The following is a 24,419-nucleotide window of genomic DNA, read 5'->3' on the forward strand; positions in this document are numbered from 1 at the left end:
GGAGTATTGTAGTGCACAGAATCAACATAAATTCACCAAAAATAGACCAAGCACAATATAAATCCAAAATTCCTTGTATTTATTTCACACCAAATGGTAAAAGCTCCACCCCATAACACATATATTTATATATATATATATATATATATACACACAAGTGATTGAACGTTCATCTTGTCAAGCAAAAAAATCAGCCAGTAAAGGTGATTGAAATTCAGCTTATCACATGTACTGGCTTTTTTTTCTGTGTGAGATTGCAGTGCGGTAGGAATTGAAGAATTTGCTCTTTCTTACTGTAGTGCGATCCTGGAGTTGGTACTTATAATTAGCCGTGGGTGTGTGCGGGGGGAACTTGCCCCTACAGAAAACCTCTTTTTCGATCATCTGGTGATAGAGTTGTGTTGGATCACTGGTTTGATAGGTTACATTTTTGAAATATGGACAATATATATATATAAAAATTAAGTATGTTTTACATGACATGAAGCATTTCAGTTGTGGTGATGCTAATTTGATTTGAAAAAGAAGCACTTACAATCCAGTTTTGACTAGTATTTTAGGTACTTTTTATTGACCTGTGAAAATGATTTTAGGAACTTGTGTATTAAGAAATCAGTAAGATAGTATTTTAATTTAACCGTGACAGTGAGAACAGCATTATCAGATTTACAGAAACAAACTGAGTTTCAAATCATGAAGTTTGATAAAAATAGTGGAGCTGTAATAATGGATGCTGATGTATAGAAGAATTTGTTAGCTGATACCATATGTTATAAATTGTGACTAAGGAAAGTAAGTTTGTTCATTTTGATAGATGTTTGATATATCTTTTAGATCAAGGTTATACTGACTTTACTGAGTATGACTTTGTAGACAATAATTTTCCCAAAGTTGGAAAATTTTTGGAATACACAACATTCATAAAAAACACATTGATCTACCTTTAAGGCCTATTGTTTCATGTCTCACAAATTTATGGCTGGGTCATATTTGGAAATTAATTGTTCAACAGTCCAAATATTATTGGAAGGACTCTTGGGCATGTCTTGATTTATAAAGAATTAACATTGTAACTGGTTATGAGACCACAATAAATCATTTCAAAACATTTTCCACCTTTAATGTGACTTATAACCTGTACAATTCAATTGAAAAACAACTGTTAGGGGAGAATGTAAAAAATAATAAATATACAATAAGATGGTTGCATAAGTATGCACACCCTTAAACTAGTACTTTGTTGAAGCACATTAAAGTTGGGAAAAGTTTTGAAATGATTTATTGTGGTCTCATTTTTTGTATCACAAAAACCTGGCATTTTAACAGGGATGTATACACTTTTTATATCCATTGTAATCAGTATGGTAACCAAGAAAAGTTGGCTTTATTTGCAGACAGCATTATTTTGTACCTGATAAAGCCAGAAAAGGACATCTCAGTGTTGTGGAACATTTTGAGACAGTTTTTATGGGTTATAAAATGAATGGAGATAAAACAAAGTCTAGAGCTGTAAACTATTTACCCACACAATAATTGGTTCAGCAATACCCATATTTATCGGGACACAATAAAAGTATATAGGAGTTTGGCTTAAAAAGAATTCTGTTATGGCAGCTAAGGATATGTGAGAAGACACTAAAAAGATACAAAAACTAAGAAACCGGAAACTGTTGTTTTTTGGATATGAATAGCAAGTACAAGCAGTGAAAATGTTTTTAGTCCCTTTGGTTTGATATACAGGTCAGGCATATTTTTATCAACCAGAGGGAGAGTTGTGGACAGTAATTAATAAAGAATTGAAGGAATTTACTGGGTGGGGTGGCAAGGGTCAAACTGGATAAGCTAATCCTTCCAATAGAACAAGATGGTTTAGGATTACCTGATTTGAAGGGATATTTCAGAGGTACACAGTTAAAGCATAGCACAAACAGAAATCTATAATTCAAAGTAGAAAGGGATGATGAGGAAGACGGGGGATTCATTAAATAAGGAGAGAGTGGGATTTTGGATGTAAATCCTTATGGAGAACAGCAACAGTAGTACAGAATATTACATTCATGAAATAGCAGAAAGTATTCTAAGAACTAAGCCAACACAAGAATGAAGAAAGGAGATTTTGCTGACAGGGATTACTGCATTCAGGGCTACAGAGAACAGTGCAAGAGAAGGCTGGAATTTACTGGAGAAAACTGCAACAAATGAAAACAGAAATGAAGCAGGCAACCAGGCTCCACACAAATATTTAATAAATTAAGCGCTTTCATCCAAAAATACAAAGGACTTCATCAGAATAATTACTAAATCTAAAATCACAGTATAAATACCCACTTCAATTAAGAATAACCCCTCCCATGAATTAACACTTCCAAGGCAACTGAAATAATCACATGACATCATTCTCATAAAGGTTACATATAAAAAGCAAGCAGTATGTATAAAAACATCACTTATTATACACACTAAAATTACAACTGCAAATATGTTGTAAACTAACCTCAGTATAATAATATATACAGTAAAACATACAAAACAAAACACTACATCTATAAAAAATAAGCTTCCTTTAACCGCAAGACATTACTTAGGGACATTGCATCATTCAGACTAGGCATAACTGTGGCATTAGTTTTTAACTGCCACTTCAGTTCTAAAAATTCTAAAAAATCATCACTAGGGCCACCCCTCTGCCCCAAATCCACCTGGTCTATAACCACAAATCTGAATTCATGTGAAGGGTTGGAATTCACATGCTTAAATAATGCGTTTTTATCATTTTTCTTCCTGATATCGTAAATATGCTGGTAATTCCTCTTTCTAAGGCTCAATTTAGTTTTTCCAACATAGAAATGCACTGCAGGATTTACACAGGGCCGAGTAAACAACCCCTTTACTACTACACTGGAATTTACTCTGTACCTTCATATTACCAAACCCTTCCACATAGAATTCTTTGCCTTCAGCAATGAATGGACATTGGGAACAATAGCCACATTTGGCCATTTTTCCAAATCCAGGCTTTGTACCAACATTTTCTAATAAATTCTTAAAACACATGTCCTTCTTGTACACGATAACAGCCCCCCCCACACACACACAAAATTTGTTTATATTGCAATTCTACACAAAATATTCTCAATTTTTTTCTAATAATAGACTCCAGCACAGAAAAATTCCTATTATATGTTAAAACCAAAGCTCTCTCAAAACTTCTATGCTCAGTACTTTGAGTTTGATTAAGTTCAGTAACCATACTACCTCCCCTAAGTAATGGGGTGAACTGTCCTACATATCTTTTCCTATTAACCTCTAAAAAAATTAGTTAAAAAATCATCAGGATAGCATCTAACTCTAAACATGGAACTAAGTACTTTGCATTCTTTCCTAAATTCCATGTCATCTGATACCATCCTAGCAAAACGCACAAATTGGCCTTTGACCAGAGATTTTTTTCTGACGTATGGGGTGCATACTCGAAAAATGCAACAAGGCATTAGAGTAAAAAGGCTTTGTGTAGATAGTGGACTCATACCTCCCCATCTCATAATTCTTGCTGACAGTCACATCTAAATAACTTGACTGCAGAGGATAATGCATTATTAAAGGATGTTATTAGTAATAGACAACTAAAAATAATGAAGCCTGATAAGGGTAGGGGCTTAGTCGTAATGGAGTGTAATGATTATGTTAATAGGAGTACAAGTACAGCCCCCAATGTAGCAGTGGGGAATGCACATGAGTGAAGTACAAGTACAGCCCCCAATGTAGCACTGGGGAATGCACATGAGCGAAGTACAAGTACAGCCCCCAATGTAGTACTAGGGGAATGCACAGGAGCAAAGTACAAGTACAGCTCCTAATGTAGCACTGAGAAATGCACAGTAGTGAAGTACAAGTACAGTCCCCAGTGTTTTAAATATGAAATACTTTGTTTTGGTGCACTTTTTCAGTGAATCACAGTTTAATTTTGATTTTCTAAATGTTGGGACTCACATGATCAGGTCTCCAACATTCAACAGGGAACTAAAGATGCTAATGACCCAAATAAAAGGAGGAAAGCCTCTAGGTACCAGCCAATACTCCACAAACCAGAACTCCCATCACTGGATTCACAGGAGACATTACAATATTAATATACATTGGAAAGATGACTGTTCCAAGTTCAAGGGAAAAAAGCCTCCATATCCCATTCTCCAAAGCTCACATTTCTCAGCCCTTTATTTAAGAAGCTATGAGGCCCACTTCCCTAAAGTCAGGGGGACATATTTACAAAGGACTACAGCTGGGATCAGCAAAAGCGGAGCTGTTTGCTATGAGGATAATACAAGTCCTCTCATTTGTTTTTTTTTCTTCATTGGTTTGTTTAAATTCTTAGATATATTGTGCAAACTGAAGCTTATTTGGTGTCTTTACTACAATATTTCAGAGGCTGATATTGCACACAGAAAAGCTGAAAGTGGCATTTTGACATAATTTTAAAGTAAAAAATCAGGAAAGTACTTTTATTTCTTTTGCATATATTGCTGCCTGTTGATTTCTGCAGTTTTTAGTGGTATTTTAACAATTTTTTGATTGTTTTATTTTGTTTTCTTTGCTGCTATTTGAAGTGCAGCATTGTACAGTTGTCTGAATTCATTAACTCCTGTGTTGTTTCTCTGTGCTTAACTTGCTGATAAACAAAGATAAGTTTCGCTCTATTTTACAGCTTATGACTTGGCTGCTATTACAGCAATGTTTTAGCCAAGTATGTAAGCAGTTGAGAGAGGCAGTGTCAATTATTCTGTAGCATGGGATAAGCTGATACTGGTTTCTAGAGACCATTACTGGCTGGAGCCAAAAGCATTTTTCCCCACTGATTTATTTAAATTCTTAGATAATATTGTACTTATTTAGGCTTTGCTACAACACTTCAAAGCCTGATATTACTACACAAGTGCTGGAAAAGCTGAAAGTGTTATTTGGACCTCATTTTAAAGACAAAAATCAAGAAAGTACTTTTATTTCTTCGCACTTATTGCTGCCTGTTGATTTCTGCAGTTTTTAGTGTATGCAAAAGAAGTTTTGATCATTTTATTTATTTATTTTTTTTGCTGGTAATCGAAGTGTTGTGTTATACAGTTGCCTGACTGAATTCATTAATTCCTATTGTCTGCTGTATTCCCTCCATTTTACTATTTATAACTTTGCTAGTAATAAAGCAAAGTTTTAGCCAAGTGCTTGGGCAGACTGAGAGATGGTGGAAATTACTCTGTGGCTGGGCATAACCTGCTGCTGTTATTCCTAGAAAGCTACATTACTGGCTGGAACCAAAAGCTGTTTTATTCATTGATTTGTTATTGCCCTGAGCTGCAATTTATGCAGCACTGTGTAAACCTGCACTGGAGACAATTCAGTTGTAGATTTACTCCTTGCAAGCCTAGACAGAGTCATACCCATAAGCAGGCTGTGGTAAAAACATTAGAACCAGTTTCACTCACTGTAAGCTGTTTCTACCTTAATAGAGCACCTACAATAGTCAACAGCTACACTATATATGTTTTTCGTAATATATAATACTATTCTTTAATTTATCAAGGATAAGAAGCATTTAATAGCCAGCTTCATAGCAGTTGGTATACTAAAGCAGTGTAGCAACTGTCTGATGCTCGCCGACAATGAACTACTACTTATCCCATTGCAAACTACCTATGAAAGATGCAAATATTTAAATAAAACGGTGGTACCACGCTCACAAAAACACAGCCTGTGAACCTTACACACCACATAAAAAAAAAATTATGTGGAATATTATCATATGCCAAGGCTGTAAAAAAGTCATTGCCTGTGCTTCCTATGTTTAACAAGGTTAGGTCTCAGCATTAATTAATAACCAAAACACATACTGCTAAACTCATAATCAAGAGTCAACAGGAACAAGCTTACTCAAAACCAAGTAGGGTCTATATTAATTCATCGAAATACGCATTTACTGAATACACATTCAACAAAGGCTAAACAGCGAAATTCATTATAGCGAAGCACAGAATTTCTCTCAAGGTTAGGAACCACTCGCCCTGTAGCACTTCAGAACACATACCACACTAAATCAAACCCACCCAAGTGGGGGGGGAGCTTTGCCCCCACATGATATATATATATATATATATATATATATATATATATATATATATATATATATATATATATATATACCAACTCCAAGATCACACTACTTTGGGGAAAAGGACAAAGTTGTGGTGAGGACCCAGTGGTTCTTAACCCTGGCAAAAATTCCTTGGTTTGCTGTAATGAATTTCGCTGCTTAGCTGTTGATGAACACGTATTTGATGAATATGTATTTTGATGAACTAATACAGACCCACCAAGTATGCTAAACCCTGTGCTTTTTAAAATGTACTGGTGATAGGTGACTCCATATTAAGACATGCTGATTCTGCTCTCACAAGGCTGGCCAAAATATAGTGGTGTGAGTTATCTTTCAGGTACCAAGATTTTTGACATCTCAAGGGCCCTCAAAGCTAATTATGATGATACTACGACAAGATGGTGGTTGAAGTGGGTATAAATAAACTGGCATGCAAAAACCTAAAGGATATGCAGAAACATTTCTGAACTCCACATACAAGTCACAAATGCAGGACTGAGTCTGGTATTGATAAGAACCCCAGTGTTGTCAAGAATTATTATTAGGTACAAGGAAAAGATGACCAATTTCAGCAATTGGCTGAATAACTGGTGTCATTCAAGGGGATTCAGTATGTGTCAGCATGGGATGAACTACTACTGCACAGCCTTACCTGACACGGTATGTGGGAGGTTAAATACACTGAATGAACTTCAGATACACATAAAATCCGTAATCCTAGGAGACTTTAACTACCAGTTGATAAATTGGGAGACCTGTACTTCAAATGTGGGATATGCAGAAAAATTCCTCAATTTCATAAAAAAAGAATTCCCTGGTTCAAACACTCGAAGAGCTCACTAGAAAACAAAATGTTCTTGACCTGGTCCATATAAATATAGCATCTATATGCACTATTACACTGGTATACTCATTCCCAGTCAAGCCATTCCATAAACTGGTAACCTTCTCATTCAAAATCCCAAACCCAGCAGATACAAATATTAGACTTCAAACATACAAAGTTCCTACTATTCTATGAAGTCTCAAAGTGTTACCTTTGTGCTGCCTGGGACTATGTGGATCTGTTTCTTTATTTACTGGAAGTCTTAAAATTCAAGTAAAACTGTTGCTCCCAAAAATGTGTATATGGCTAGTAGTTATGCAAATAAAGTCTATGCTCACACAGAATGCTGTATACATCTGTTGATCCTTGCCAACTAAACAAAGTGGGAATGGAAAGAGCAAAACAGCCTGCTGGGTCACCTGTATAAATAATAAATATTAAGAAAAAAAGGAAAAAGCAAAACTAAAAACCCCACAAATCAATGTCAACATCAAAAGGTTATCCAAGGTACTGAAATATACCATCTGTGAAACAAAGGCTTCCCATGAATTTAGACTAGCATCAGAAGCTAAGGAGAACTACAAATCTTTCTTTACTTACGTCAGGAAATTAGAAAATAACACCAAACATTCTTCTAAACTTATTCATAATTGCACTACCAACTCCGAACCAGTGGATATCATAAATATGTTAGCAAACAAATTCAGTGCAAATTTCACCCTTGAGACATCTATACAAAACCCACATATACCCAAGAATCTAAAACTCCCTATCATCGCATAAGAACACTTGATGTTATGTGGTCCTATCTCAGCTACATTCATTACTGACTCGGCCGACTATTTTCTAGCACGAAGTCTCTAATTGGCTGGGCTAACCGGTATCCCAGGATGCACCTTGCCCCAACCCCCAGATCTCGTTTGCCGCTCGTTGAGTTAGGACATGGTCTCGAGCTTGGCTGTGGCTAAGTGCACTTTTACTAAACTTTCTAAAGTTTTGTACTTCTCTTTTATACAAAAAAAGCTATTCTCATAGCTATATTGTGTTTTGTGTGAGCTGAGCCTGTTCGGTTAGTTTTTTTGGAGAGTGTGTGTGGTTTCCCTTGTGTTTGGCGGGCTAGGCCCGTTTCATTTAGAGGGACCTAGTCCTCTCCTTCGCATTCGTTCTGTAGTGTGTTCTGTTGTCGGTTCCTTTTCCTAGGGAATGTTTAAATTAGAGTTCCTGTGTCCAGTAGTGTTTCCCACCTTCCTCCTCCTGTTGTTGAGTGTTTGGATATTGTTGGACATGTTGAAAGAGCAGAAGGAGCATAAACCCTCCGGGTTTAAAAAATGCTCTAAATGTGCTTATAAAATGTCTATTACAGATGGGCATGCCATCTGTGTTTATTGCCTTGGTGCGATTCATTTACAAGAATCGTGCAGTGTCTGCCATTCCTTCAGCTCTAGGGTGCTGCAGGAAAGGAAAAATAAACTGATTTTGAAGGGCCTAGTCAAGCCCGCTTTTGAAGAGGATCTAGAGTCTGCTTCTTCTACTGGCAAGTCTAAATCTACCAGAACTAAGAAAAGATCTCCGGCTCCATCTAGTTCTTCGGAGCCCCCGGAGAAGATTTTGAAAATAGTTACAACCTCCTCGGCTCCTTTGGCTTTGGAGCCGCAGGACAAGAGCTCTGTTTTGGATACTGCCTCCTCGGCTCCATTGTCCTCGGGGCCGCAGGAGGTATCTGTGGTACTGGAGTCGACCTCGGCTCCAATCATTTTGGAGCCAATTCAGAGCCGGTCACCCAGTGTTAGACAGGAGTCCATAGGTAGGAGATCCTCATCTTCTTCAGTTTCCTCCAAATCCTCGAGGTTGTCTGATTTGGACATGGATAGAGTGGTCCAGAGGCTCCTTCAGTCGCTGGTGTTAGCCAAATTGTTTTTGGCTCCAACCCAGTCGGCTCCGGAGCCTACCCCCTTGTCGGTACCAATGATTCCTCCTCCGAGCACCCCTGTGTCATCGGAGCCGTAGTGTTCGGCGTCGTGTGATGTCCTTGCGCCGGCTCTGATACCCCTGGCGGGTTTATCGGAGCCGTCGTCAGCTCCAACCATTTTGGTTCCGTCATCTGGTTTCGGCACTCGGGTTTCCTCGGTCGGGCCCGAGGGGGATGCATTGGGACTTCTTTCGGCCCCGAGTCTCCCTCTCGGCGCTTCGGCTAGAGGGACCCCGACTCCGGTTGTGGTCTCAGAGACGGGTCAGTCCTCAGATTCAGGGGGGCCCGGCTTCGAGGCCATGAGGAGCGCAATGGCCAGGTCATCAGTGCCATCACTTGGATCGGTCACTCCGTCCCCATACACCCCGGCTAGCGCCTCTGACGCCCCCTATTTGTGGACAGCGGAGCTCGAAGGCCTGAGGACACCCCTATGAGTGGTCCCCAACTTTCTGAGGGCCCCTCAGAGTCTGTGCCTGAGGAGCCTCCCAGGAAGAAGTTGTGCAAGAGGAAGCACATAGACTCCCAAGACGAGTCCATCACCTCGGATACCGACCTCGAAGATGCAGAGGGGTCCCCTAAGTCGTCCTCCAATGATGTCTCTTTCTCCGACATCCTGGAGATATTGAGGCAGAGAGGTGACTGGCCTTCCCAGCCCCCCTCTGAGGAGGAGTTAGTATTCCTCAAGGCCTTCGGACCTCAACCTTCCGCCTCCTGGATGTCTTCACCCTTCAATGAGCTCTTAGACCTGATTTGTCGAAGGGTGTGGGAGCACCCTGATTCCGTGGAACCGGTGCCCAGTCATCCGAATAAGTTCCTGTCTGCTCCCCCAGGGAAAGAGTTCTTGACAAAAGGGGTCCCTGTAGATGCCATGGTGGTGGCGTCAGCCACTCAGCAGGAAGTTGCAGAGGCTTCTTCTTCCGTCCATCCTCCTAACAAGGAGTCCAGGAGTATGGATCAGTATGGGAAGCGTACCCTGTCTTCAGCGACCTTTACACTGCGGTCACTGAATTACCTTTGTCACTTTACTTGGCTTCAGAGAGATCTCCTCAAAGAGTTGGGAGATACCTTGATGGGTAACATGCCTGAGGTGGTAGCGCAGACTGTTAACGCCCAGTTGTCTATCCTTAGTTCCATTGTCAACTTGTCCATGAGGCTCATATCTTATGCAGCCGAAGGGGCGAGTAGGGCAGCTAGTTCAGGTCTGACTCTTAGGAGGCAAGCCTGGATGCGCCTATGTCACTTCGCGGAGGCCTTCAAGTCTTCCTTCACTGACGCCCCCTTCGATGGGTCCTCTGTTTTCGGACCCAAAGTGAAAGACACTCTCCTCAGATGTGAACAGGAGGGTAAGACTTTATCTGCCGTAGGGGCCCGTTTTTCTCTTCCCTCTAGGCCTTATCCCAAGACTCAGAGAGGAGGGAAGATGTGGTTCAAGAAGTCACAAAAGTCTTTCCCCGCCACTCATGGTGAGCCCCCCTCCAGAGGCAGAGGAGGGGGGAATTATTCTGGAAGATGCCGTCCTAGGGGCAGAGTAGGCCCCCACAATTTGGTAGACTGCGACTCCTTTCGCGGATCTTCCTATCAGCATCCCTGAGGGATCGCCTGACTGTGCTATTCCAGAGCCAGTCGGGGGCCGTTTTTCGAGGCATCCTCAAGCCTGGGAGAGCATCACTCAGGATCGATGGGTGCTTCGAATAATTACTGGAGGTTACACCATTCCCTTTGCTTCACCCCCTCCCCCAATCAAAAAAATCCCGGACGTTCCACCCAGTCAAAGGGATCAAGCAGCACTAGAGATATCAAAGCTGCTAAGAAAAGGAGTCATCCAACTGGTCCCCTCAGACCAGATCGGATCAGGAATTTACTCAAGACTCTTTTTGGTGCCGAAAAAAACAGGGGACCTGAGACCCATTCTGGATCTAAGCCGATTGAATCATTATGTCCTAAAGTCCAAATTCCGAATGGTCACTCTTCAGTCCATCTTCCCATTGCTGGGAGAGGGAGTATGGATGTGCTCCATCGACCTCAAGGATGCCTATTACTACATCAAGATAAACAAGGCATCCAGGAATCATTTACGCTTCCGGGTGGGAGCCAGTCATTTCCAGTTTCGAGCCCTGCCCTTTGGTCTCACCACAGCCCCCAGGGTGTTTACCAAGTGTTTGGCAGTGGTGACAGCTCACCTGAGACGTCTAGTATTCCAGGTGTTTCCTTACCTGGATGATTGGCTCCTTACTGCCCCCACCAGGCATCTCATTCAAGCCAGGGAGGCTACCATAACCCTTTGCCAAAGGCTAGGAATTACATTAAACTGGGAAAAATCTGCCTTGCTGCCCTCACAGCGTGTTGTATTTATAGGCGCAGAGCTAGACTCTGTTCAAATGAGGGCCTTTCTACCTCTAGAAAGGATAACAGTGTTGCAATCTCAGGTCCAAGCTTTGTTGCCCCACAAGAAGGTTCAAACCGGGTTAGTTCTTCAGCTATTGGAATCCATGGCGGCGACCATCATGCTAGTGCCCTTAGCCAGGCTACACATGCGGATCCTCCAGTGGCTCCTTTCAGTCCAGTCGTCCTTTCAAAAATTCCCTCTCTCTCATCCAATTCTCCTCACGGAACAATGCAGACAGGATCTCCGTTGGTGGCTATGCTCCTCCAACCTGGACAAGGGGAGGAATCTAGTTCGTCTCCTGCTGCCACAGTGACCACGGACGCTTCCCAGATAGGGTGGGGGGGGGCATTATCTGGGCAGAACGGTCCATGGCACATGGCAGGATCATGAGGTACACTTACACATCAATGTCCTAGAGATGAGAGCAGTGCTATTAGCATTGCAAGCACGCCAGAGCTCTCTTCCCCGGGGAACGATTGCTATTCACTCGGACAGCATGTCAGTTGTGTGGTACCTGAACAAGCAAGGAGGAACCAAGTCTTACCCCCTTTGCAGAGAAGCCATGAGTGTGTGGAATTGGGCAGTGTCTTCCCAACGGTTTCTGGTGTCAATGCACATTCCAGGAAAATCCAGTGTGATAGCAGACAGGCTAAGCAGAGCTATTCTGATGCCCTATGAGTGGTCTCTGAACAACCGAGTTGCGACTTGGATATTCAGCAGGTGGGGTTAGCCTTGCTGCGATCTCTTTGCCAGTCCTCTCAATGCCAAATGCAGCAACTACTTCACCCTGATCCCCCCACAGGGGGAGTCACCCAGGGACACACTAGTCCACGGTTGGCCTCCCGGCCTGCTCTATGCCTTTCCTCCGTTTCCTTTGTTACCAAGAGTGATTCAGAAAGCCATTTACTTGGGAAGCAAGATGATCCTAATTGCTCCACACTGGCCCCGCCAAGTCTGGTTCTCCTTCCTTCAGCGGTACACAGTGGACGGTCCTTGGACTCTGGATTCAATGCCAGACCTATTGACTCACATGTCAGGACAGTTCCACCCCTCCCTACAGTCCCTCAGGTTGACAGCCTGGCTGCTCCACTTCTATCATTAGTTAGACTACATTCCCTTTCGCCTGAGGTGGTGTATATCCTATCATCTCACAAGTCCTCCACCAGAAGAATTTACTCCAGCAAATGGAAGAGATTTTCCACCTGGGCTCAGACCCAAGGCCTGGACCTTTTCACAGCCCCTATATTGGCGGTCTTAGACTTTTTAGCTATGCTCTTCCGACAGGGCTCCGCTCCCTCGACCATTAAGGTGCAGCTAGCTGCCATTTCTAACTTCCATGTATCCTACGAGCCCGCTCTTATGGGCTATAAACTTTGCAAGGCCTTTTTGAAAGGAGCCTGGTTACTTCGCCCTCCTGTGTCAGAACCCGTCATGCCATGGGATTTAAATCTGGTGTTGCAAGCCATCATTTCTCCGCCCTTTGAGCCGGCTGCCACTTGCGAACTAAAATTCTTATCCTGGAAGACGGCGTTCTTGGTGGCCATCACTTTGGCTAGAAGAGTATCAGAACTTCAAGCTTTGTCCATTAAGCCCCCATATTTGATCTTCCATAAGGACAGGGTATCCTTGAGACTTAATCCATCCTTCCTCCCTAAGGTGTCTTCCACATTTAACCTCCATCAATCCATTGAGTTACCTGTGTTTTTTCCAAACTTCTCCAACAAAGCAGAGTTCAAATTTCATCAGTTGGATGTGCATAGACAACTCAGATTCTATTTACACAGGACGAAACATGTAAGAAAATCGGATCAATTGTTTGTGTCCTTCTCAGAGAATAGAACGGGTGGCCCTGTTTCCATGTGCACAATTTCTAAGTGGATTAAGGATTGCATTTCCTTTATTTACTCATCAGCAGGCAGAAATTTACCATTCCCAGTTAAGGCTCATTCCACCAGGGCAGTCTCGACTTCAATAAATAGCGTATCATGCCATTTGGACGACATTTGTGCAGCGGCCACCTGGGCTTCTCATCATACCTTTATCTCTCATTACAAGCTGGACGTGGCATCTAGAGGCTGGGCTTCCTTTGGTTCCACAGTTCTCAGGAGTGTTTTTCTATGAGCCTCCCGGGTTAGAGGTGCTAGGGACGCTGTCCCATCAGTAATGAATATAGGTGAGATAGGACCACATAACATCAGTTAGTTATGTACTCACCATAACGATCGATGTATGTGGTCCATCTCGCCTACATTCTTACGTACTCTCCCACCTGTCCCCTTCCTGAAGGATTTGGAGGGAAATTGCTCTGAGACCCTTCAAAATTGTTTTTTATTCCTTTTTCCTGGTGGGTGATATTCCTCTTAGTGAGGTTTGTGTATGTGGAGTGATTGCGATGTATGCAAACAAGATTTGGGGGTTGGGGCGAGGTGCATCCTGGGATACCGGTTAGCCCAGCCAATTAGAGACTTGGTGCTAGAAAATAGTCGGCCGAGTCGGAACCGATTCTCTGCTCCGAACCCATCAGTAATGTATGTAGGCGAGATGGACCACATACATCGATCGTTATGGTGAGTACATAACTAACTGTTTAAAGTGCTCTACAAAAAAATACACCTGCAATGGGACCTGATATGTATACTAGGATGCCTGATGAACAGCACTAAACGTGCTTGTGGATCCAGTCCTAAAACTATTCCACTTGAGCTCATTCAACAGCTTTGTCCCTAAGGTCTAGTACACTGCAGATGTGATGCCACTTCACTGGGGCAGCCCCACCACAGAACCCTGAAATTACAGACCCATCAGCCTGATGAACCTCATCTGTAAGGACATGGAACAGGTCATAACAGACCTGATAAACTAAGATATAAAAAAGTCTTATAAGGCCTAACCCCCAACAGTTTGACTTTGTTAAAGGTAGATCTTGTCTAAAGAATCTTGTGAATTCTTTTGAGAGGGTAATGCAAGCTGTGGACAGTGGTCACACTGTTCCTACAGCATACCTAGACTTTGCCAAAGCATTTGATACCATACCACATGAAAAAATTATCAACACGCTAAATCTGATCCCTAAGCAGGTAGATAGATATCTAGTTAGCTAAGGGACAGAACCCCCGCTGTGAGAGTGGTAGCATCCTCCTCAGAGGGCATGAAGGTAACAAGTGTGGTACCACAGGGTTCTGTGCTAGAACCTCTGCTATTTGGAATATACTTCTCTGATCTCCAAATCAAAAACATGGATCTTTGGTTAAGTTTGCTTATGATTATAAACTGGGTGTTATACTTAAATCTCCTTCAGATATGCAGAAGCTACAAAGTGAACCTATAAATGTAAATAGCTGGTGCTACGAAAATAGGCTGAAACTAAACATTAAAAAATGTAATCTTGTTACATTTGGCAAATAAACCACCCACTCAGCTTAACAGTACAGAAATCACCCCACTCCAAAATTAAGATATTATGAGGGACCTTGGAACATGGGAAGACAACTCCTTCTCCTTTGATCATCATGCTGCAACAGTGGTCAGAAAATCCTTCTATCTGGCAGAACTGATTTCAGATATTACCTCTAGAATCAGATAAGTCCTTATCCCTCTATGTTATGCACTGATCAAGCCCCATCATCGAATACAGTGCCCCCTTTGAGATGTATCTTACTAAACATGTAAAGCAGTTGGAAAGACTGCAAATATTTCTGACAAAAAAAGATTATGAGCCTAAAGGGCCTGAGCTACCAAGAGAGGCTGGAGGCCTTGTACCTGTATTCAGTTCCTATAGCATTCATGGGGGTGATATTTGCCAAATATGGTGAAGTAATGCATTCCTGATATGCATCCAAATGTTGGAATACTCTCCCACAAGACCCAAAACAAATTATATATTCAAAATATTTCAAAGCAAACTTTATGACCCACCTCTTGGATTCCAAACTATGTTCCTGCCACTCTTCTCCTGGCTAAATTTTGCTACATCTCTGTCCATCTGTCCTCTATCTACAATTCCCTTTTGGTCCTTTTGCATAATCTAAGCTTCTGGGTTTTATCTAAAGATCCAATAGCTTATCATTGCTACAGTAAAACTGAAAGGTGACTTTGTGGAATATCATGATTTCTGGGATCTAGCTCTTCTGTTTTTTTTTTCTTTCTTTAAGTACTCATTTTTGCATCTTATATGTGATAGCTAATATTTGTTTTGCCATGCCTTGTATTGTATTGTATGATATATTTTAAAACTTGTTAACTGTGAAGCATGTCTCCCCAAACTTCCACTGAAACAGAGGCCTGTCTTGATTCAGTTGAACTTTCCTGGTTAACAAATGTTAATATATAAATAAGTCACAGCAGACATTCAGATTTGTCACATGATGATTACCCCTTCCTCTAGAACAAACTTCCTCTCCAGATCAAGCAATATGACACAATATCCTCCTTTAAGAAGGAATTAGGCATTTGGATGGGTGTTCATAAATTTTCTCCAAGTATGACTGGCCCATCGCTCCTTGAAAAAGGAGGTAAGGTCTGAGGGTGAGTACTGGCAAGATGTAAATGGTCACATGGCCCAGTTGCCTTATACATACTATGATTTTTATGGGATCTAAAGGTCCACAAGAAAAAAGTGGGCTGCAGAAAAAATATGCAGTGTATTAAGACATCTGTGGTTGAAGAGGTGGATGATTTGGAGATAAGGAATTCAAAACAGCTTATGAAGGTCATCTTCCATAATGGCTTGTGTGATGACCCAGCACTGGACCAGTAATCAAGGAGCCTCAGTCCTCACCAATGGCAACAGTGGGGGGTGTACCCTGTCAGGATAACAGGTACACACACACACACACACATAACACACACACGTGAAAACACACACACACACACAAACACACACACACACACTTTCCAGATGTAGCTCTCTCTGCATCAAGTATAATTTCCCTTAAGAGAACACAGTCCAGGGCTGGTTTCTTCCTCTTTCTCCAGATCCCCAATAAGACTTCCCACTGGCACAGCTATAGAGTTGCGATCTCCACTGAGTGGCTAAGCCAAAACCTGCAGCACCCTCTCTGTCCAACCAGTGCTTAATGTCCCTGCCCAAATAGCTGGCATACACACACTCTTTGAGGTTTGATTTACACACATGCACAAACACACACCTGGGAAAGGCTGGCACAGGTTTATTAGCTATGCCCACTTTTGCACAGACTGTAAGATAGTTATCATTGCCATCAGCCAACTCCTTATCAGCTACTTTAAGGCCCTTAACAAAGAGTGACCAATCTTACTGTGTAATATTAATATCAATACAAATGGAAGTTTGACCAAGAGCAAGACTTTTAGGAGTGGCTCTCACAGTGTCACCAAATAAATATGCAATTGCTCTCAAAACTTAAATATCTCTAGACAGATCAGCTACAATATAAAGGTTTAAATATAGTTAATAATAAATAATAAAAGAACAAGATAATACTCAGTATATAATAACAGTGACATCAGAGTTCAAAATCATAGGAAATATTTAAAACAGCATTGCAAGACAGTCTCAAATAAATAAAGAAAAATATCTAAACTAAGCTTTGCTATATTCCTGACTATATCTAACAATTATACTATTCCCTAGTAACTTACTTCATCAGAGCAAGGCAGATGTGGTAAATGGATCTTCTAGTTACCAGGTCCAAGACAGACTACAGAATGCCCTGTCTCACTAAGAGACTTCTAAGATTAATATCTCAAATATTACTGCTGGGATAGCTTGCAGAATGATATAATTTCTTGTCATCTGTCTCTATCCCAAGTGAACCCCCCACTGCTGGAGCTGGCAATATTTAGCATCTACCTGTGAAAAATACATAGACCTCAGATCATTGGCAGATGCTGGAAGTCATAAAACAATTATATTCTTTCACATTTCAAGACTAGTAATTATTTCACCCTAAAGACAATACAGAAAGTCCCCTAATTTTAGACATTGTGTCTTTTTGCTTCAATAAAACTGAAAGATACCATCTTTTATTGAGTAGCCATAAAATAATTTAATTTCAGCTACTTTTCTGAAGTTAAGAATACCTTACTACACATTGGCTATGTCCCTGCTCTAACCCTGACTAATATCTAAATCCCCATCTTACTCTCCCTAGACTTTTTTGCTCTGTTCTTTTACGTTTACCTGGGTTAACCAATAACCTTGCCGCTATCTAGTATTTAACAAGATTTCCTTCCTAGTACTTTAATAGAGTTTTCTTATTCTAAATATGCTATCTTCCACTGTACTATATATAAAGTATAATGTCTGTACATCTGTAAAAAATATATATATATATTTTTAACTTTTTATTTCTGTTTGCTATTTGCATGTAATTATATGATATGTCGCTGCCTATGCTTGGAGCTTTTCTCCCCGGGCCTGTACTGAAAATGGACATTATGCAGTTAAGACTAGCCCGGTCAACAAATGTAAAATAAAATAAATAAATTAATTAATTAATAAAATTAACCTCCTGTATTCCAGTTTCCACTGTTAAAATATATACATTTAAACAGTTACAATAGTGCATGTACATTTCTGTTCTATTCCAGTAGGGCACACTGTGGTTACATTTCAAACAGCACATTGTAAAAACCTTTTCAACAGACACTTCTGTACCAGCAGTTTGTTATACACATGACATACAGTTCTAATACATTTGTAACAAAAGCATCTTATATAAATCATGTTGTCACAAATTACATATAATTATTTACAAAATTCCAGAGAGCTGTTCTGGCAGTATCCCCCTTTGTCACAGCTTGTTTTATTGCTGTGGTGCATTGGAAGCTTGACACTAGTCTTCTTCCAGTTATTTGCATTTACATATTTCTTTCAATTTGTTAACCAGGTTAGGGCACTGATCCATATGAACCTTTATCAGGCCAGCTTGGGATTAATACAAAAATGGTAGAATATCAATTAGTCTTCATATTTTGTAGACAGCAACAAAAGCTAGGTAAAGGCTAGTGAACAGCACTAGATTATAAACACATCCCCAAAATGCCTAGGGTGCAAGTGCAACTACAACAATCAAATACCATTTTTATAAACTGAAATTGGTGAGATACTATTTGTACAATCTTGCCCATCACGTTTTCTGGGGTTGGGGGCCCTATATCCTATTCAACTCTAAGGTTACCAAACAATGGGGAAAAGGAAAATTTACCCCTTCCAACTCCGTTATTCACACAGAAGTCTGTTTGACAACTGTACTCCTTCCCCTGTAGACTGATTATCCAACTGTTATCAATGGGAAGAAGTGTGCTGCAAATTTTACAAGCAAGAGCAGGATTTGAGCAATATGTTAACTTGATTTACAAGCAACAATTTACTCACTGATCAGACAAAAAGACTGGTAATTCAGGATAAACGGAAGTATGTCATAACTCCATAGCAAAATGGAACATTAGCATACTAAACTGCAGCTACATATGGCTATCTGGAAGTACAGAATAGCATGTAATTTCTCCTTTTCTCTGTCGCTCTCTCTCTCATTTGCTGCTATCTGGAAGTACAGAATAGCATGTAATTTCTCCTTTTCTCTCTCTCGCTCTCTCATTTGCTACTATTTCAAAATAATTTTAACAAACTGTTTCAACAAAATTACTGAGTATCAACAACTAAACCACTTCTTGTTACCATAATCAAAGAAGGACAGTAGTAAATGTATTTTACTTTTTATACTGGAATATAGCTCATTACAACCATTTAATTCCTCAAAAATTAACTGTGACTGAGAAATTCTGATGTACTGTAAATCTGGAGATTCATTCTGTGATAAACATTGCAAATCACTGTGGCATAAAGTAAGTGATGACAGTTACTTTAAGGAAAACAGCCTTGGAAAGATATGTTACGGGAATAAGTCAATATATACTAAAATGTGTTTTGATTTTGAAATAAGAAAGCACACCTGCAAAGAAGATCTCAGAGAATCCTTCAGATCTGTTATGTTCTTTAAAATTCTAGTTAGACCAAAAGTTTCAGTGTGGAGCAGTCACAGGCATAAGGTGTGGTTAGCAACAAGCTTCAAATGCTTTTCCTTTTCTAATTACAACTTGTAATAGGTTTCTGAAGTGAAATATTCTTACAAGGAACTCTTTGACTCAGGCTTAAGTGTTAAAGCCTCTGTATCTGCAAAGTGTTCTATAATACTGTATACTTTTTGTACATTATGTAACAACTCACTAGATGCACAAGACTTTGTATGACTTATGCTTCATCACTGCACTATACAATGTGGTTTGGTTGTGCCTGAAAAAAACTCACCTAGGATCAGTGCATCTGCCCAGGATATAAAGTTGTATATGAATAGAAGGCCAAAATACAAGTCCTCTCACCCTTCTTTTGGTAGCTTTGAAATCTGGGTGGCCACGGTGGAAAATCTGGATGTACTCATGTTGTAAGGAAGTAGGAACAACTTTAGGACCTTTGAAAATTATACCATCTTCCATCAACATCTCATCTCTGTAAGGAAAATAAGGTTGCACTTCTGTTGGTACACAAGATTGCTTTGACGGCCATCCAACTTTGATGAAGTGGTTGAGCTTTTTGCAAAATTGGATCAGTCTTTGTATGATCAATTAGCTCATCAAGTCTTGTGGTAGAAAAATCATGCTTTTCCATGACATCGAAGTCAAAATTCTCTGCATCAAGCTTTTCTTTGGTATTTCTGGGAGATCTGGATAAGGTATCAGCCAGATAAATAAGTTTGCCTTTTGTATAGAATATTTTGAAGTTGTACTTTTGTAAACTGAGCATCATTCCTTGTAGTCTTGCTAGAGATATATGCATAGACTTCTTCAAAATAGTGACTAGAGGTTGATGATCAGTCTCAATCTGGATAGCTCGGCCATAAATATAATCATGGAATTTTGAACATGTGAACACAATTACCAAAAGTTCCTTCTCAATCTGAGTATACTGCATCTCAGTTTGGGTAAGAGTTCTAGATGCATAGGCTACTGGTCTGCCCTCTTGAAGAATAACTGCACTAAGACCAAACTTTGAAGCATCACAGGAAATAATTACTGATTTGTGGACATTATAGTATCTTAATGTTGGTGGACTGGCAATTTTCTGTTTCAGGTCATCAAATGCTCTCTAGTGGTGTTCCAACCATAACCAGGTAACATTCTAGCATCATCACTCTTAAAGGTGCTGATAATTCACTGAAGTCTGGTATAAACTTGCCCAAATAGTTAATCATACCAAGAAAATGCTGTAAGGCTCGGGCATTGCCTGGAGCTGGCATCTCAAGAATGGCTGTTTGTTTGGAAGGATCTGGTCGTAAGCCTGAACTGGTAAATAAATGACTGACATAAGTAACTTCTGGTAGCCTGAATTTACATTTCAGAGGACTGAGCTTTAGATTCACTTCATGTGCTATTTCCAGAACTTTCCTGAGGTTTCTGTCATGCTCTGCTTCACCATTGTCTCCAACTAGTAAATCATCTACTATTATAGCACATAGATAGCCTGAAAAAAATTGCTCCTTTGCACGCTGAAAGACTTCAAGGCAGAATTTATTCCAAAAGACATTCTGAGAAATCTATATCTACCAAATGCGGTACTGAATGTAGTCAGTAGTGAAGATCTGCGATCAAGCATTGCTTGCCAAAATGAACTTTTTGTATCGAAGACAGAAAAAGTGGCATTTGGCATGAGGGTAGCAACTTTCTCGACTGTATGCATAGAATGTTGGGGTCCCTTTAATGCTTTGTTTAAGTCTCTTGGGTCAGTATATATTTTGATTTCATCTGTGCTTTTCTTATGAGTGACTACAGTGGAAGACACCCATTCAGTTGGTTCTGTAACCGGACAAATTACACCTTCCTGCACCATTTCATCTAACTGGACTTTGACTCTATCCTGCATAGCTATCAGAACTCTTCTTGCTGGTCTGACCACTGGACTGACATCTGGGTCTAATTTCATGAAGTACACAACTGGAAGCTTGCCTAGCTTGTCTTTGAAAATATCAGTATTCTGTGAAAATATCATTGGTGAAACTGGAACTAGGACATGTGCTTACATGATGGACTTCTTTGGTAAAATAAAGCAGTTTCATTTTAAACTGTCTCTGAGATCTAGTAATGACTGCACAGGTCTTTTGACTACATAAAATTGTATGCTGTAACTGTTCCCAGATGAATGGCATGAAAGCACTACTGAACCTTTGGTGTCAATCTCTTCAACTCCATAAGCAACAAGCTTCACACAATTGGCCAGATTAAGTTGTTCATCACCTCTTACTCAAGCATATGTTTCTGCTGACATAACGTTGCACTTTGAACCAGTGTCCACTTTGAGCTTTATGGGTTTACCATTAATCAGGACAGTACAAAACACTTCGTTGTTTGCCAAAAAATCTACTGCATTAACCTTTTCATCAACCACTTGTACACCATCTACATAAAGTAGAGTTGCAGCTTTCTATATGATCAACTTGCTTTTTTGAGTGATCTTTCTTAATAAATGAATGAGGCTTGCTTAATTTACAAAACATTTGAAAGTGGTTCCATTTTTTGCACTTGTAGCATTGTTGACCAAATGCTAATCACTTTTTTTTTTTGGACTCATGATTGGCACCACAATTACGATAGTTAACAATGAGACTTGACTTGGGTTTTGCTGACTCACCCTTGTGCTGCTCTGAGCATGTTCATTTTACAGAGCTCGTCTTAGCACTTGATAGAAAGGTACGGACTCTTCCTGGAAATCCCACAGTGGCTGCAGCTGCCATGTGCTTAGGCCTGTTTCTGTTAGCCATGTGCTGCATACTGTCTACATTTCCTCTAGAGGCTGCTGAAACCATGCTCTTATCATTTGCAAGCATATTTGTGTGCCTTTCTGTAAGCTTGTGCATTTGACAAATCTCTATGGCTTTGCTCAACGTCAAATTACTGTATTGAAGCAAAATTGTTCTCATTGCAGGTTTACTAACACCGCACACAAGCCTATCCTTTATCAACTCATCTTTCAAATCACCAAATCTGCACACTTTAGCTTTATGTCTCAAGTCAGTAATATAAACTGCAAATGTTTCTCCTGGCTTTTGGTCTCTTGTATAAAATAAGTGCCTTTCCAATGTAACATTTGTCTGGGGGTTACATATTTCTCTAAATTTACATTTCAAGCACTCAGGGTCCTCCCCTGATTCAGCTTATACAACAATATGATGATTTTCCCCTTCTCCTGCATATACTGCTGGTGCATACACAAATGAACGCTCTCTTTCAATGGCTTCTGACACCATTAGATTAAGCAGAATAAATGCCCTTGTATGTTTATCTTTATCAGAAAAAGCTGCTTGTATGAAAATAACATATTTCTGCTCAATTCTGTGCAATATTATGATCAAACAAAAGTGGACTGGGTCTGCAAAATGCCTCTACCATGTCAACGCACAGTAATAAAAACCCTCGGAATTATGTATGAACATACACACATATATGTCAGAAGTTTATGCCAGAAACATGTAATTATGCTCACCAGCACAACAGACTTCAAAATAACTGCACTTTGTGAAATAAGTCTCCGTAGTACAAAAACACTTTGAAATCACTGTACTTTGTGAAACCACTCTTATCAGTGTAAAAACACTTCAAAATGACTGCATTTTGTGAATGAACTGTACACAGCGCAAGAACCTTCTTGAAATTACTGTATTCTGACTGCACTTTGCGAAATAACTGTACTTTGCACACAGTAAACTCTGAAATAATTGCACTGTAATAAAGCACACACTGCAAACACTTTGCACACTCTGAGATACTTCGAACAACTCTAGTTATACTTTGAATAGCCTTAGTCAATGCAAAATAGTAGCTCATATCAAAAACCGTGGTTGTTTACTAAAAACATGCAGCTGATTTGCTTTTCCATGCTCATTTTACCCTTTTATTGTATTCATTATGCTCGTTTGACTTTTATCATGCGCATTATACTTTTCTTGTGCTCAATTAATTTTAACATGCTCGTTATGCAAATCAGAAGTAATTCTGAACTCTCTCATAAGTATTTTGAATAATTTTATCATATATTGTGGTTTTGAACATTTCGTTTAATCAGTAATGCGTTTTGTGTTTTCGTTTGATTAATAATGTTTTGTGATTTGTGAATTTTTTGTATCATTTTCTTTACAAAATAAATCATTTATGCGAGTTTTAATGACCTGAAATTAGTTTCTGACCTTTTTTCAATCATTTGAGCAGGTTGGAATGAGTCATTCCTCTATATACCTCCATTTCTAACTGTGCAACTCGTGGCTCGACTTCTGGCTTCTTGTTGCTCAGACATCCCGGTTCTGACACCATGTCATTCAGGTATGCCACTTCTAACACAATGTCATTCAGGCATGCCACTTCTGACACCATGTCGCTTGTCCTGTCAGGATAAAACAGACAAACGGTTGTGGGTTCAGTTTAAGCAGCTTTATCACATGCAAACACATCAGGATTGAGGCTTAGTAACTTAAACTTCTAAACAGACTGACTATTGCATTCATACATGTTAATACTCTGGCTGTTCACTCAAAATGGCACTGCTGCCTGCACGTGCTCTTTATTTATATGCACATGCCCTCACTTTGAAATGCTTCTTAGAGTCACAACACACACTCTGAGCTACAGCCACCACCAGGACTTAAAAATGTCAAAACACATGAAAGGTGGAAGAAGAAGAGTCAGAGGTGGCAGCATGAACAAGGATTATTAGGGTTGATGGGAAGCATTACTTCACTGACTATGTTTCATGGTTCCAGAAGGTCTTTTCAGACCTCAGGTTGGATAATACTGTAGAAGTTTAAGAAGGCACAGGACAATAGGAAAAAAGGCAACAGAATTGTAGGGACAAACTATGAGTGGTCAGACTGATGGCCAACTGTTATGTTTTCTTGAGCATCTTTCATATGTTTATTAACACAAACTTTCTTATTGTCCCCCAAAAAAGTTTCTTCTTCAGGACCTCAGTCCAGGACCAAAACATTGTGAGGATGCATGCATGCTCACCCTAACTTAATCATGTTCATCGTGTTACACTGCTGCAGTCATTATACTTGGGTTATCCTGCCAT

Source organism: Protopterus annectens, chromosome 9.part0 (assembly GCF_019279795.1).
Source record: "Protopterus annectens isolate FY-2018-M chromosome 9.part0, PAN1.0, whole genome shotgun sequence".
Classification (NCBI taxonomy): Eukaryota; Metazoa; Chordata; order Ceratodontiformes; family Protopteridae; genus Protopterus; species Protopterus annectens.